General features: G+C 34.8%; 1 protein-coding gene across 16 annotated transcripts in view; it reads left to right on the top strand.

The window, feature by feature from the left end:
- Positions 1–17,203, top strand: part of SOX6 (SRY-box transcription factor 6) — a 686,491-nt gene that overhangs the window by 252,611 nt on the left and 416,677 nt on the right. Inside the window, exon 1 of one of the 16 annotated variants that reach the window (XM_082747256.1) lies at positions 2,065–2,131. The exons of 12 other annotated variants lie outside the window; for them this stretch is intronic. The gene's annotated coding sequence lies outside the window, so the exon portion shown is untranslated. Of the gene's footprint in view, positions 1–2,064; positions 2,132–13,907; positions 13,974–17,203 lie in introns of those variants that run through there. 3 more of the 16 variants (XM_082747268.1, XM_082747255.1, XM_082747254.1) reach the window with 3 other exon arrangements.

Here is a 17,203-nt window from a genome sequence, read left to right as displayed (position 1 = left end):
TTGCAGGCAGAGAGGCAGGCAGAGGGAGAGGGAGAAGCAGGCTCCCCACTGAGTAGGGAGCGCAATGTGGGGCTCGATCCCAGGACCCTGAGACCATGACCTGAGTGAAAGGCAGTCGCCCAACCAGCTGAGCCACCCAGGCGCCCCAGAACCCACTTCTAATAGCCCTTCCTTTCTTCTTCTTATAACCCTTCTCCATGGTGATCTTTCTTTTTAGCCACTCACTGCCTATTTACCTCTTCTGCCCAAACCTACGCATAGTATAGTATCCTAGAGTTGTCACATCGACCTTTATTATTATTGTTGTTGTTGTTAAAAATTTTATTACATTTATGTTAAAATTCCAGGAACAAAGATGAAATCTCACACAGAATTCAAAATATGTCGTCTGTTTTTTTCTTTTACCTGCTTATTTCTAGTCCTTGTCCATGTGTTTGTTTTTTTTTTTAAAGTTCGCATTTCTGTAATTAGAGCATAGATGTTATTATGTATTCTTTGGTTTTCATTTGATATATAATAAACTTTTCCTACCACAAAGAGCTTGCTATGGCCTGTACACATCTGGGAGAAACCATTTTGTTCCTTTATTTGGAAGAGAGCTTCCATTGGGGTCTTATTTTGGATGGTCTTCCTGATCTTGAGATTTTCCATTTACAATTTGCTGAAGGTCTTACTGAGGGAAGAGATTGTACCTATATTTCATGGGAATGCATCTTAACATTTACCAATAACTATGATGTTTTCTATAGTTTTTTTTTTTTTTTGCATCTCTTACATCTGTTGAGAAGCTTATAGAATTTTTCTTCTTTAGTCTGTGAATAGGGCATTATTCACAGATGTTCTGAACCAACTAACATTACTGAGATAAAACCTACTTTTGATGGATTTTCATTTACACTGTAGAATGAATTAATATCTAAAGGATCTTTAAAATTCTGTTCATAAATGAGATTAGTTTATAATTTTCACCTTTTATAGTATGCTTATTTTGTTTTGGAATCAAGGATATTTTAGCCTTAAAAGTGATTTGGGAATCATACACATTTTATTGTGAGAGGAACTCATAGTATTTCCTCTTCTAGAGGCACTAAGTTTAATTAGTGGGGAGGAAGGTGGGGCTAGAAAAAAATGTTGGTTAAAAAAAAATGTTGGTAAAGTGTGGAGGTTGCTTTTATAAGTCTCCGTCATGGTGTGTAATTTTTTCGGTGTTTTATCTTTGAATATTTTTGGCAGACTTGTGGTGTGATCAGTTGGGATTAAGAAGAGGGTAGTTTGATGACATTCGTTAGGGAAGAGACTGGTTACTAGAGAAACCATTAACTGAACATTGAAGAAGTTTCCTGAACCAAAGTTGGAGCTACACATGATCTGAAATTTAAATACATTCTAATTAGTTTGTTTATGTCCCTAATGCTCTTAGAAGGTACAAGGATAGAGCTGCTTCTTCAGGCCCCACAGTCTTCTCATTGGTTATATTAAACCATTTATGACGTCATTCTTCCTCCAAGACTCTCTTGGGAGTTAATTTTAGTCAGGTTTTTAATCTCTGTAAAAAATCTGGAGAGTAAGTATGAGTCCATATGTAATTTGACGTATGTATAATTTCATTTCATCCTATTAAAAATAATTCACAAATATTAGGAACTTTTTAAGTTTGGCCTTTCTGGGTATCTGATATGACTACTGATGCAATTTCTTGCAAGCGAGGGGCTGACTGTTTTCTTTCTTACTGTTCTAAAGGTATCACAATTTAATTCAAGACAATTTTTGAGCACCAACTATGCACCAGGTACTGAATATTCAAAGATGATTGTTCTTAGAAAGTCCAAGCTTTCTTTTTTCATCCTTGTTCTCTGAAAGCCTTTTCTGATATCCAGGTGCTTTTGTTTCTCTTTCTTTTTGTCTCTCTGTCAAAGCAAAGAGCCTTTAAAAGGAAAATTTGAGTTAAATCCAAGCTGCTCCTATTGAGAAGAATTAGTACAGCTCTGTGAACATGGGCCTATTGTTTGTTTAGAACCTAGTGTTAATGAGGGCACAATGCTTGTCTTGATTCTTATATGGACCTTTTAGCTTTGCTCTGTTCCATGGCCTTGGATGACTGATCTAATGATTGATACTTGCTAAAGACCAGGTGAGAAGATTTGGTTGATCAAAACATTAGAAAACCAGTGCAAATTGCATTCTCGCCAGGTATCATCCTTGTTTATAAAAGGCAAACAATATCTTAGGGCTTCACTTTAAAACAAATTATTACTGAAATAAGTTGTAAAGGTATGTGAAAAGTAAAAAGAACTTAAAAACCATATTATTATGCGAATTTTTTTCTGTTCTCCATTAATTGGGTAATTCTTAACATAGTTTTCTCTATGTCATTTAGTTTCCTTTTTAATATCTTTGGATGCAGGATTGAGCTTTGCTGGCCTTTCTTTCTTGTTCTTTGGGTGTTAGTGCCAGCTTTGGCAGCCCTCTTTGTCAGTGCTGGCTCAAATGAAGGAATGGCTGAAGGCTCCTTTTGGAGACCCACTTCACTGGTTATTTTAATTGCTCACAGGGATAATTGTTGAGTGGTGCTATATAGGATAGTATTTCCTTTGCCACAGGGTTTAGGAATTCTTCCCAGTAATCACTCCTACTGCTGCTAGATGAGTATATCTGAGTTTCGGAAAGATGGGTAACAGGCTCTAGGTAGCTCCCTAAAACCATGTGCCAGGGCCTCTGTTAGATTAAGTCTTTGAAATTCATACAGCCACCGTGAATACTTTCCTCATTGATCTTCTGTTTCATCTGGCCCCATACAGAGAAATATGTAGAGTTTAAAATTAAGACACCCTCTATCATGTAGCCCTGTGAGTCCAACAATTTTCTTAGCTTTTCTTTTTGACTGTCAGAGATATTGGAAGAACAATAGGGATTTGCTATTTCAGTTATCCGCTGTGGTGAAAGACTGGAATATACTGTTTGCTGGTATTCTGTGGTATGGAACTGCTGATACTTTCTGAGATACAGTGACAAAATTTTGGACCCACATCCATTAGATACACCCTCAACCTTAGCTGCTTCTGTAGGTGGAAGGGAGCCTTCTGAGACTCAAAGTTTGTGGTTTTGAAGCCTTTTATCAAGGAATAACTGATTCACAAGAGGTCAGTAAGCCAAAATATTTTAGTGTATGTGCTGTTGAAGTGAACACTCAGTAAGCCAAAATAAATGGTGAGCTCGTATGGGTCATAATTCAGAATTAGCTTTATGGTTATAGTTTTAAAATTGGAAATCAATGGAGGTGGGGGGTGGAGTTGTTTGTTAATTGTTTTTTAAAGAGTTTTTGTCATGTATTAAAATAAAAATGATACAAGTTTGAGTAGTTTATCGAGACTACATTACTGATAATGGAACAACACAGAAATTACTTCTGAAGAACTTTGGGAATGCTCAAAATGACCTTGACATTGTTGCTAAGATTGATTGCTTTAAAGGTCCCAATTTTTCTTCTTCCTTACTTGTATCCATGACCTTTTCCATGAAATTTTACAGTGCCCTTCCATAAAGCAGAGTATTCTGTCTCACCTCGTGACTCTGGGATTCTTCATTTAACTTACTTTGGCCAAAGGGATGTTGGCAAATGTGATGAAGTAGAGGCTTGTAAAAGCACTTGTGCATTTCTGTTCACATTCTTGCTCTTTTCTGTCACCACGAGAAGAACAAACCTGGGCTAGTTTGCTGGAGGATGAAATATATGGAATATAGTTGAATTACTTTAGTTGTCCTAGCCAAGGCCATCCTAGATCAACCAAAAGCCAGCCAACCACAAGACATGTAGCTGTGCTCAGCTAAGAGCAGAAGAAATGCCAAACTTACCTACAGACACATGAGCTAAATAAATCCTTGTTGTTTTAAGTCATGGAGTTTTGGGGTGGTCGAACCTGCAGGAATTTTGTGGCCATAGATAATTGATACAACCTCAGTTAACCTCTTTTTAAAAAGACTCAACTGGGCAGATATCACAGATGACCACCCAGTGATTTCTTGCTGTTTCAATGACAACACGTGTTTCATAATGATTTCAAGACATTCCTAGAGCTAGCCTCTCAGTGATACTTGTGTGAGACTTGATTTAAAATGAAATAAGTTTTCTTTGTGGGTTGATTTTAGGAACTCTGGCTATATCTCCACCCAGTCTATATTTTCAGCTAATGTATGTTAGCCTTACAGGGCACAGAGTCATTCAGTCCACAAAAAAAGATAAGGTGAAGAATGCAAGTGGTGCAAGTAATTAAGTTAAATTCATGTGGCAAGAAACACCAAGGCCCATACATCCTTTGTCAAGAGTGAATTTTTCCTGGGAAGAAGAGGTGGTCGTGAGTGGAGTCAGTAAAATGGAAAAAATTTAGGCTCAAAAAAGGGAAACTGGATATACATGAGGCCATTTAAAAACAGCAGAGTATAAAAGTAAATGTTGTGAATGAAGACTGAGCTTTCAAATCTTAACTCCATTTACACTCTGAAAGTTCAACTTATTAAAGGGGGGGGGGGTATTGGTTGAAAGAGGCAATGAGGTAGTTTTGTTAGGGGCCTGGTGCTTTAATTCTTTCTTTGTGCTTTGATATCAAATGACTGTTGTCTTTTTTTGCTTTCAGACTCTGTTGCTATTTCATTCACTTTCTTTTCTGGTAGAAGTCTGCTTTTTAGTGAGTATGTAGTTAAGTGGAGGGCTGAGAATCATAGTCCCTGGACAGAGGCTGAGTATTACTGATCAATAGTCAGAGAAGAGGTGCTAGATAGGGGAACGTGTACTGGGTTAATTCGTCATATTACTTGGAAAGGTCCTTATTATTTTGCACAGCAGTGTGGTCACCTGGCGGTAGGTCATTAGCATTTTAGTCTTCTTTTCCTCACAACAATGCACAACATGCTAATTAGAGGATTCTGAAAGCTAAGTAACCTGTTTTAAAACCAGACATTTTAATTTGCAGCTTTAATGGCTGTTTTTATAATAACTGGCTTTATTGGGGGTAAAAGCACTTCTCATGTTCCACTAGCAAGGCAGAGTATAACAGAAGCTGACAAAATTAAAAACCTCATAATGCGACCTTTGCCTGGGATAAAAGGCTGTTTCATAACAATTTCCTTTTGTTCTTTGTTTAAGCCATTACTCTAAAAGGAGCCTCCGATTAATCTAAGTAAATGCATCATTACAGTACTAATCCATGTCCTTCTGTCAGTGTCTGTTTTAATTAAATAAGAAATGCTAGCAGAAAGATATCACGCACAAAGCTGTGATTGGAGAAAGAAGCACTGGTTGATCAGGGAAAGATTAAAAAGGGCTTTACTGTTTTGTCCATTTGCATAGCTCCAGATGCCACAGTGTTTCAGGTTGAAAGAAAACTTACAAAAGAGTTGAACACATTTCACTCTTATAGATTTAAAATAATGGGATTTACCAATGAAATTCCAATCATCCAATTTATCACATGTTAGACATTCCAAAGCAAGGAATAGAACAGCTAGGGGTGTGTCTTTTAAACCCTTTATTCAACGTTGTGTTGTATCTGTGAAAACATACCTGCCAAATTTGCATGTTTCTTTTTGATTTTTGCCTAACATGGATAGTGAAATCTGGTTGTGAATATACAATGCGATTTTTTTCTTTTTGAAGTATTTCGCAACTTCTAGTTTAGCTAAGTTTTTTAATAGCTTTCTATTGATAATATATTAAGAGTTTAGGTGCTTAATTGGTTGTTAACAATGAAAAGTACATTTGATAAATGCTTATAAAATGAATATATCTAGTTAATATCATAGCACTGATACACAGAAACTCTTCTTAGCAGTAGAGTTACAGAATTCCCGTGGTGAGGGCTTTCTGCATATACAGGCCATTATTTGATGTAATGAAAAGAGAAAGTGTGCAACAGTGAGATTGTTAATTAATTTAGCCTAACAAGATGAAGATAAATGAAGCAAAGCACAGATTGAATGAAGCAAGAGGTCTTATTTACAATTTAATACATTTTTATATAATGCAGATTTCACTTGATTAAAAAAAACAAACAGAACCCCACCCCAAAAATACCTCCTAACAAAAAAGTACACTCCCTCCCACCACAGTTCAACACTAAAATCCACCTGACTTTACAGAAAACATGTACTGTGGCTCCATAGAGAAGACACTTTTACAATGTGTAAACAGTGCTTTTCTACTGCTAAGAATCCTATACTAGTTAATCTTTAACTCTAGCATTTTATTATTCTTGCTATAGAGTGGGGATGAACATAAGAATAATTATCTGGAAACCTTTTTTTTTTTCCTCCAGGTTATCCTGAGACATTTTGCTTCAGTTATTTAATAATCATTTTATTTTAATCCTTTTTTTTTAAGCAAAGGAAAGAAGCTCAAAAGTGAGAAAAGAAAAAAAAAAAAGAGCTGTGAGCCTTTTTACATGTGCTTGAATCTGTAGCAATTGTGCAGAATTCTTAAATTAGCATTATTTTTAAAAGTCTCCCTTTCAGAGATTAATGAGCTTTATCCAGTATTTGACCTTTTATCATTCTTGCTTTCTGCTCAGAAGTACTTCCTTCCTTCCTACAGTAGCTAGAAAAGACTGTCTCTTATCTTATGTTACTGTAGGCAGTGGTAACAGGGCTCTCTACAAATGGTGTTATTATGGTCACTATGTTTTTATCTCAGGGGTCACGAACAAATCCATGCAACTGCTTCTAAGGATTTCAATAAATAGGACTTTTTATCCAGACAATCGCCTTTTATGTTACTTTTAAACAAAACTACTAGTCCATCAAGAGTTTCAAAAGAAAACAATTCTACAGAGTGCCGGTATGGCCGCACAGACCAATCATCATGGCACCCATTCTCCAGTCCTTTATTTTTCAAGTCCACAACAATAGGTTGTTGATTCAATGGACAAGACCAGAACAATTAAGTTCTCTGTTTAGCAGCAGTGCAGCATTTTAATGCCCTTCTCTAATAATGGTCTCATTATTGTTATTCTAAGACTGGGCCTCAGGAGGAGGAATATTTGCTGGAGGTACGTCATTATTTTGCAAATTTCGATTAGCTCATCATGTTGTCTGTAGTGTGAAAATCGTAGCTAATTAGGGCAGCCAGTTAGACTACCAGCTTTTGAGCTTATGAGTTAAAAGGTAGCATACTTGATAGGCCAGTGATGTGAAAAAGGTGGTAAAAAGGAGGATTAGAGCAGTTGCCTTAGTAACTCCAACTTCCATCTGTGAGGGAACAATGGACTTGTGTTTCTCCCCCACCTTGGTGTAAAAATTGGTTTTGTTTTGAAAGGACAGGGTTCTTTTTATGACAATCTGGAATTCAGCCCAACTGAGTGTAGTTTTAGTTGTTAGGAGAGACCACTGGGGATAGGAAAGATGAAAGGTCATGGTGAGCTTCAAGGACATGAAAGGTTGTTGTCTCATGTAACAATGGTAGATTGTTTTTTTCTAATATTTCTAGCCAGCCCCTGAGTCAGGTGATGGAACAAATACCTACAGTTTAGTCAGGTGAAACAGGAGGGGGCAGGGCAAGGAAAGGAGAAAAATGGGGTAAGAGAGAGTTTGTACTTTGCTTAAAAAAATGAAAGGGTAACTTCAATTTGCTTTTATTAAACAAAGTGATATTTCTTTGTCACCATCTCTGAGAATCCAGTGTGCTTTGGATGGTTTGCCTCTGTGGGCCATCATATCTCTGGGAAGCTCTCCAATGTGTTAGGAAATGTGATTTAAGCTTTCTTCCTCAACTCCCAGGAGGACCAGTGATGTGATACTTAACAATAAATTTAGTTGTTGTAGCTTTCTCACATTATTGGTGTTCTTAAAAGGTTTTCCTTCAAATGCACACTGAATAAAATGAATGATAAATATGAAAGAAATTTGTTTCACCACTCTACAGGATTTTATCATAAATTCTATGACTTCCATCACAGAAAGTTTACAGGAAACTGTTTAGATGTTGCTGCAATAGCAACACAAATTTTTCTTTCTGTTCATAATAAAATGCTACCATTTTAAGAGCTATTGGGGTTTTGTATTGCAGAGGAGGTGATAGGAAAGGATTAAATACAGTATAATTTTATAAAAATCCTCAAAGCCAAATCACCCTCTTTGGGTTTGAAATAGTTTTATTTCAGCAGAATGAATGGCTTCTGTTTTCCTTCCGTATCAATATTAAAATATTTGGTTGTGGTTGTGGTTTTGCGTGTGTGTGTGTGTGTGTGTGTGTGTTTAGATACTGAGAAAGTATAGGAACACTATCTTTCTAACCTTCATATTTCTTGCTCTCTATTGTCCTCAAACAACCCCTGTGTAATTGAAACTGGACTTGGTCCAGGAGATTGGGGAGATTTTCAAAATTTCTTTTAATCCCAGATCTTTGTTTTCTTACTTTTTCTAGCCAACTGTCTTATTATTGCCTTTCTTTTTGTCTTTGTTTGTTTTTGAGAAGCTGTGTTCTTTTAATTTATTGTAGACTTGAGATAATAATAACATGAAACTCTGGATTTGAAGGACTTTTATCTAGTCCAACTCTTATATTTGAAAAATAAGAAGAGACCAGAAAGTTGAAATGACTTCCCCAAGAAAACTCAACAAGTTAGATATAGACAAATAAATGCCATTCGCTATGCTGGGGTGCCTGTGTGGCTCAGTCAGTTAAGTATCTGCTGTAGGGTCAAGTCATCATCCCAGGGTCCTGGGATGGAGTCCTGCATCAGGTTCCCTGCTCGGTGGAGAGTCTACTTCTCCCTCTCCCCACCGTCCTTGCTGCTATGCTTCTCTCTTCCTCAATCTCTCTGTCTCAAATAAATTAAATCTTTAATAATAAATACATATAAAAACCTGAAATCAAACGGAGAATGAAGAAACATTATAGGAACATGCCTTACATGCTTACTGGTGGTTTTAGTGGCTGTGGAGAGATAGAATAAAGCTAACATCTGGTGGTGGTGGTGGGGCTGGGATTCAGATCAGATTTTTATAACTATTAAAGTTTCGTTTTAAACAAATGAAACTTTTTTTTTTTTTTTATGAAAAGCCCCACACAAAACCACAGCATAACTGGAGAGAGATGTACTTTAAGGTACTAGCATAGCATTCAGAATCAGGAGCATTTCTTGATCTAGGCACTGTGTGAGACACGTTCTTATACATTATTATAATTATAATTAGTTACCTGTCCTATTTTTTAGTTTTTGAATCTGTAGAAAGGTACCTGATATTACCCAACTTTATAAAATGTTATGAGACCCAAGAATCAGTATATGATTTTAAAATGTAATATATGTTTGACAGAATATAATGTGTAAAGTTTTGCTTTATCCAAGCAGACACCCCAAGGCAAATATGAACCGTAATATTTAGATCAATATAAAGGCTCTAGTTTCTTTTTGGAATCACACAGAATATATTTGGAAATTTTGGATTATATTTAAACATGGAGGAGAAAATAAAATAATCCATAATTTCACCTTATTATTTTGTAATTAAAAAAATTTACTCCCCAGTAACATTTTGGTATATTTCATTTCAGTATTTTATTTGTGTGTGTATAAGAAGAAAGAATATGTCTATCTTGCTTATTCCTCTCTCTCTGGTGCCCAGAACAGTGCGTGGCTCTTAGTAGGTACTTGAAAAATAGTTGAGTAAGTGAAAAAACAATCAAAACTAGATCATACTATAGATAAATTTTTTGTATTTAAAAAATCATTTTATTGTATTTTCCCATGTTAGTAGTTCTTGAAAACATGATTTTTAATTATCATAGTATATACCATCATATGGATAAATTATAATTTGTTTTAGCATTAAAGTATCAATTTTTTTCCTTTTTAAAACTTTATTTTTATGAATGAGGTATTTTAAGTTTTTTTTTTAATTTAAAAAATTTTTTATAAACATAAAATGTATTATTAGCCCCAGGGGTACAGGTCTGTGTAAAGTATCAATTTTTATCTTTCACTATTATAATATCAAAGTTATAATATGAAAATTCCACTAATAAAAAGTAAAAGAATAATTTAATATGAAATACAAATATGAAAGTTAAATAAGGATATCTTCCATTTATTGTTAAAGTGGTAAAATTTTAAAATTGGTGAAAAAACCTCTTATGATCATAGAATCATAGCAGATGTCATCTTCTCAATGACATCTACCGTGACCATCCTATTTTAATTAATTTAATTAATTAATTTTTGATTGAAGTATGGTTGACATCCTATAGAATATTATTTTCAGGTGCACAGTATAGTGATTTGACCATTATATACATTAAGAAATGCTTACCCCAATAAGTGTAGTTACCATCTGTCACTATACAAAGTTATTATAGTATTATTGAGTATATTCTCTGTGCTGTATTTTTCATCCCTGGGACTTATTTATTTTATAATTGGAAGTTGTAACTCCATTTACCTATTTCACCCATCTTCCATCCCGCCACCAACAACCCCTTTGGCAACCACTAGTTTGTTCTGTATAATTATGAGTCCATTTCTCTTTTGTTGTTGTTATTGTGTTTGTTTGTCTATTCATTTATTTTGTTTTTTAGAGTCCACATGTAAGTGAAAACATATGGTATTTGTCTCTGACTTATTTCACTTACCATAATACCTTCTGATTCATCCATGTTGTTGAGAATGGCAAAACTTCATTCTTTATAATAACTAATATCCCATTGTATTTATATACCATATCTTTATTCATTTATCTATGGATGGACACTTGTGTTGCTTCCATATCTTGGCTATTGTAAATAATGCTGCAATAAATATAGGGGTGCATGTATCTTTTTGAATTAGTATTCTTGTTTTATTTGAGTAAATACCATGAAGATTGACCAACCTATGTTAAAATTGCAACCCTCCAGGGGTGCCTGGGTGGCTCAGTCAGTTAAGCATCCAACTCTTGATTTTGGCTCAAGTCATGATCTCAAGGTTGTGAGATCAAGCCCTACATTGGGCTCCATGCTAGGCATGGAGCCTATTTAAGATTCTCCATCTTACTCTGCCTCTCCACCCCTCAAAAAAAACTGTAACCCTCCAAATATTCCTGATCTCCCTAATAACATTCTATTTGTTTCCATAGCCTTCATAAACTTTTAACATAATTTGTATATCTATTAAAATTATTGGCCATCTTTCTCTTATATTTCCTGGAATATAAGCTCTACATATAGCAGAGAATTTTTGACTGTTTTAGTCAATCATATTCTCCAATATCTTGAACATTGCCTAGAACACAATAGGTACTCAACACTATTTGTTGAATGCATTTATTAAAACTTAAAAAGATCGAAATGTCTACTTTTTAAGTCAAGAATCAACCCTTTTTTTCTTCACATGGATAACTTTCATCAACCAATTTGCATATGTGCTAAGGACTTCTGTCTTCTGAATGTTAATACATACACATTATCCAGTTAAATTAAATCATAGCACTCAACTGAATCTTAGACTATCTTGGATACAGTCTAAATGTCTTGCAACAAACGCTACAAGCTTTCACTGCACAAAGTCTCACTGAAAAGCTTTAGGGAGATGGTTCTGGATAAGAAATGTCACCAGGGTCCATCCAAATGAACCCTTTCCTCATCTAAACATCCTTCTGGTAAGACTCTTAAGCTTTGTGTCTGACTTAGGCAAACTCAGGTTAACCTGATCATTTACTTACATTTTGGGGTAATTTTATCTAATTCTGCCCCAACTGATATTGGTCCTTTTCCTGAAATTTTCTTAGGAAAGATATTTTACAAACTCCTGTTTATTTTTTTCAATGCATATGGTTTATATTTTAAAAATAATATAAAACAAAACAAAACCATTATCACCTTATATTTTGGGGTAGTTTTTGGGTAGGTGTTAATTATGATCTTTAAAAAATAGTGATTTACATAGATGTAGTAATCCCTTACATTTATAAGGCATTTATAGTTTCAAAGCTTTTTAATAAATATGATCTTGTTTAATTATCAGAATAATCTTGGACACACAAGGCGTGGATTATTGTGCCTCTTGAGGGACTGAGGCACAAAACCATTAAGAGACTTAATCTGTTTTACAAATCTAGGAAGTTATAGAGGCCATAAGAAATCCAAGTCTTCAGAGTTCAGTATTGTTTTTCTTTTACGTACTTAAACCTTCTTTCCACATTAAGTAATCATTGTTCTGTTGACCTTTCTTAATAGGTTCCATGAAAATATAAGCAAATGATAAGAATTAACATTTTTTTCACTTTATTTTACCTAGTACACTATTCCAGTTCTCATGGACTTTTCTTTAGCTTCTTAGCTTTCCCTGGTTTGTTTTTTTAAAGTCATTATCTTTATTTTTTTTTTTTTGAGCATAATTGACATACAATATGACAGTAGTTTCAGGTATACAACATAGTGACTCAGCAGCTCTACACATTATCCTATATTCCACACAAATGTAGCTACCATCTGTCACCATACAATGCTATTACAATATCATTGACTATATTCTTTATGCTATGTCTTTTATTCCTATGACTTATTTATTCCTTAAGTGGGGACCTCTATCTCCCACTCCCCTTCATGCATTTTACCCTTCCCCTTGTCCCCCCATAGTCATTATCTTTTCCTTTATTCTGACTACAAACATAAACTTTTGTAGCAATTTGTGAAACCAGTGGCTGCCACATATGTCTTTTCATCTTGTAGCTAATTGTTCATTTCACAGCTCTAGACCTGACTAAGCAGGTTCTGTTCCATTGTAACAGGAAAAGAGCAGACTGGTAGAAGTCCAGGGGATGGGAACGGCCTTGGAAGAAAGTGAATATAGTAGGCAAAATGCATTAGCTTAAAGATTGGACAATGAACACCAACAAGTCCATGTATGCAGTGAGAAACATAAAATAGATTAAAGTGTTTCGTAAGGCAGACAAAACAAGAGAAGTCTGGGGCAAGTGGTAGAGATTTAGGCAGCTAGGCCACCATAAAGCCATAGACACCAAGTGTAATTAAAGGACAGATTCCAGTTTCTGAGTTGACTGCGAGCAAAAGATTACCATGACTATGTAAGAATCATGGTCTTAGATGGAACAGCGTATTTAGATACAGGAAAACAAAGTAGAATCCTAGTTATTAGAATAAAAGCAAAAGGTCAAGTTCAAACTAGCAGCAGGAGTAATTGATTTCATTCTGAGTCCCAAAGGATTGTGTTGAAGTCTCCTTAGATGAGGTCAGAAATGGTCATAGAGCAGTGGCTCTCAAACTTTAAATGTACATGAGAATCACGTGGGGTGCGTCAGATTTCTGAGGTGGGGCCCAGGTGTCTATATTTTTAACAAGCACCCACATTATTCTGATGCAAGTGTTTATAAATCACATTTTGAGAAAATTGCCGTAAAGCCTGAGATGGCATTTTCTGTGGGATAAGGGGCCAAGTATTACAACTGTTGAGAGGGGAAGCGGCTAGGGGTTGAAAGTTACTAAAAGTTTACTAAAAGAAAAATGTATCTGCTAGTCCAGAGCTGATTTGTCTTTATCTGCATGTAATTAAAGCAAAAAACACAGGCTGATATGCACTGGACAGGTATGCTATAAGCCTCTTTTATTTCTCTCTTCATGTATCTTGTTTCTTGTGTTTATGACCTGAGTGCTTTTGTAGTATCTAACATAAAGATTTATACCTTTTAGTGTAAGAAAGTAAGGGTCATTGTTCTTTTGAGCCTAATCTGAATTGTCCCTCGTTTTTATTTTCTGTTTGTTATCTACATGATTGAATTTCACCCCTTTCTTCCTGCTTCATAAATTGATTAGCATGAGTTGGGCAGACTGCTGTAATGCTAAGGGTTAACCAGAAGAGAATAACAAATGAACTATCTAGAAAGTTGATTATTAATCCAGCTAGAGAAGAAATATCCTTTTACTTAGCAAGAATGAGTATCCGAAGAGCTGATAATATTGTTCAGGCAGTGAGGTGGAATGGCAGAGGTTGGTAAGTAAAACAAAACTTGGAATTAATCTTTTATATTCATTTTTTAAAAGTGCCTAGAATGTTGATATATTTAAACAGTTAAATCTAATATGAATTTACAAGTTGCCAGAAAAAAATCTAGAAGTTCCAAATGTGTTTGTTAATGAGATCCCAACCTAGACTATCGGTAAAAGTTAACTGGAAAGTATTTACCTAAGTAGATAAATATATTTAATTTTGAATATTAATAAAAAAAATACATGATTAGATTTGTGATTAAAAACAAGGAAGTGGGAATGGAGGAATGATTACTAAAACAGTCTGAGTCCAAACCTCAAACTGAAGAATATCGAGGGGCAAACTTGTTTTTTCACAAGAATAAATTCTTAGGAATGAAAATATAATTTAAAATATAATATTCACATAAAATTCAAAGAGATACTTTCCAGACTTCTAGGTAACAAGAAATGTCATAAATTCTCCTATTTTCTGGGTCGTAACACTCATTTCATCGTGGTGTTTAATTTAAGGACCTTTCTAAAGATAGCTTTTATTGTATTTGTGAATTAGAAGGAAAGAGAAATGAGAGGATCTGTGCTATTTGTACAAAGAAAATTAAGTGAAAAGATAAGATTTTAATAATGTTCTTGCATCAAAGAGTGCTTCTCCTGTTGTAGAAGAAATTTTGATGTCAATATTCAATTCTGTAAGATTGGAGTTTTCATGAATTACTTGACATTACAAAAATGAGCCTTTTAAACATAGTATGGACTGTACTGCATATTATTGCAGCTTTAGGTAACCATCATTTCAGCGTAACGTTGTACTTAGGAGAAATTAGCAAACTTATTGAACTTACCTTAAATTGTAATTGTGTACCATCAAATGTAGATTTTAACCTTTTTTTAAAAAGGTATTTCCTTAGTAGCAATAAAAAGGCCTCAGGTAAACATTTTGTTGTTTAATGCTTAAAAGAGCACAGAAAAAGCATGTTTAAGAAACTATAAATCCAATATTGGAAATATATATTAAATCTGTGCATGTATTCACGTGTGTGTTTGTGAATATATACAGTATATGCATTCAGAAGGCCAGAGCACCATCTACCCATATACACTCAGCTTTTTCTTAGTTCCAGTGTTCTGGCCCATATTTAGGATGGAGGATATAGAGCACAATACGTGAAATAATAAAGACAATAGTTAAAATTTATTGAGCTCTTATGTGCTAAATGCTGTGTTAAATCCTTTATCTCATTTAATCCTCATAGTAACTCTGTGGATGTTGGAAAGCTACAAGGATTATAGTGTATGCTAAAATAAAAGATGAGGTAATTGGAGAGCCTCTAACATCTAATGCTAAAGGTCTAGAAAATAAAAGTCCAGGAAACAAAGTGTGTAAGAGGGGAAATTCCTTAATTCCATATGCTTGTCTTTCTCAAAGTTGGAAAATTTAATATGAACCTAGGAAAGAAGAGGAGAAGGAAATGAAGCAGTGAATTCTTAGCATTCATTAATTCCTTTAAAAAATTTTATTATGAAAATTAGTCATACAGAAAGGCAAAAGTGTAGGTTAAGGTATCTATGTGTTTATAAGAAATAAAAACTTACCAGTATAGTGGACGCCTACTGTGAACTCTTTCTCAATTTTATATTTTCCTCTCTTTTTGTCAGAGGTAATCACTCTTTTGAATTTGGGGTTCATCATTCTCATGATTTTCTTTACTTCTTAAACTCCATGTTCATTATACAGGAGGAAAAACTCCACTTACCATTCTTTGAGTTCCAAGAAAGATCTTTTCTTGCCTTCTTATTGTACTTTAATTAAAACAAAAAATTCTTATAATCTGCAAAGCCCCTGCACAATCTGGCCCCTGCATTACCATCCTCAGCCCTTGCCTTTCTCCCAGTGGTTCTTTCTGATTCAACTGCTATACTCGTCTATACCCTCCACATTTTTCTGCTCTTAGGTCTTCACGTATTGCTGTCCTCTCAACTGGAATACACTTCTTCCCCCTATTTATCAGAATGTCTTTTGCTCATTCTTCAGGTCCCTGTTTAAATATCATTTTTTCAAAGAAGTCTTCTCTGATGCTTCCAGTTCAAATCTCGTCTCCCTACAAACCTTGCTCCTCACTCTTAATTTATTTCACAGCAGATATTGCAATTGTAAATTATGTATTTACTTGTGTGAGTTTCGTTTAATATCTGTCCTTCACTCTGGACTGGTCTATCTTGTTCTCAGATGTCTTCCCTAGCATTTCGCACACATGGTCTGGTATATGACAGACATTCAATAAATATTTGTTTTTATTATGGGGGAGAATGTAGTGAATGAGAAAGAAGAAAGAGAGATTGAGATAAAGAAGGAAACCTACATAAAAATGGAGTCTGTGGTTTAGTTTGTTCATGCCGTTCAGGTAAAATTATGCAACTTAATGCTAGCAAAGATTGGGGTGAGGGAGGTGGCAGAGACATTTTGGTTTCTTACCTTCCAGGGGTAGGACAATGACAGGTTTTCTCCATTGTTGTTGCTTGTTTTTCAGAGAGATCTTTCACTTTGTATTCTCATTTTGGGAAATCTCCATTCCTGGATGCAAGAACTGAGCTTTCAACCTGTAAACTTACAGAACAGTACCAGTGGCCATAATCTTAATGTAAAAACATTACAATGGGCTCTAAAAATCTGGGAAAATTTAGGACATAGAGTTAAGAAAATATATCCAGTATTCACATAGGAAAGCCATGAGGTCACTTGTAAGAGTTTGAAGGTGGATAATTATGGCTGAAATATTAATATAGATGATAACTGCTATAATATTGTTAGTCTGTTTTTTTTTTTTTTACAGGACAATATAGAAAAAGTTATAAAAAAGGGAAAAAAATGAAGTCAGTCTGAGAGAAGGGCTGGGGTTTTCAAAATATCAGAATATCCTTACAGTGTACTCTATGTAAATCTTCACTGGCATTTGTAATTCAAGTCCGAGGCTATAAGATTATGCTGAAATGTTGTTTTTTGGTTGATAGTATGGGAAGAGAAGATAAAAAAGAATAAAAAAATAAATAGATTAAAAAATCTTAGTGTTAAAAGGAGAGAATTTGTAGAAGTCTTCATTTGTGGTCATGGAAGGTTCCATTATTATTAATAGCATTGTACCTTAGGGGGGACCTGGGTGGTTCAGTTGGTTAAGCGTCCAACTCTTGATTTTGCCTCAAGTCATGATTTCAGGCTCATGAGACACTGGGCCTCAT

Source organism: Mustela nivalis, assembly GCF_964662115.1.
Source record: "Mustela nivalis genome assembly, chromosome: 9".
Taxonomy (NCBI): Eukaryota; Metazoa; Chordata; class Mammalia; order Carnivora; family Mustelidae; genus Mustela; species Mustela nivalis.
This window is presented reverse-complemented; position numbering and strand designations above follow the sequence as displayed.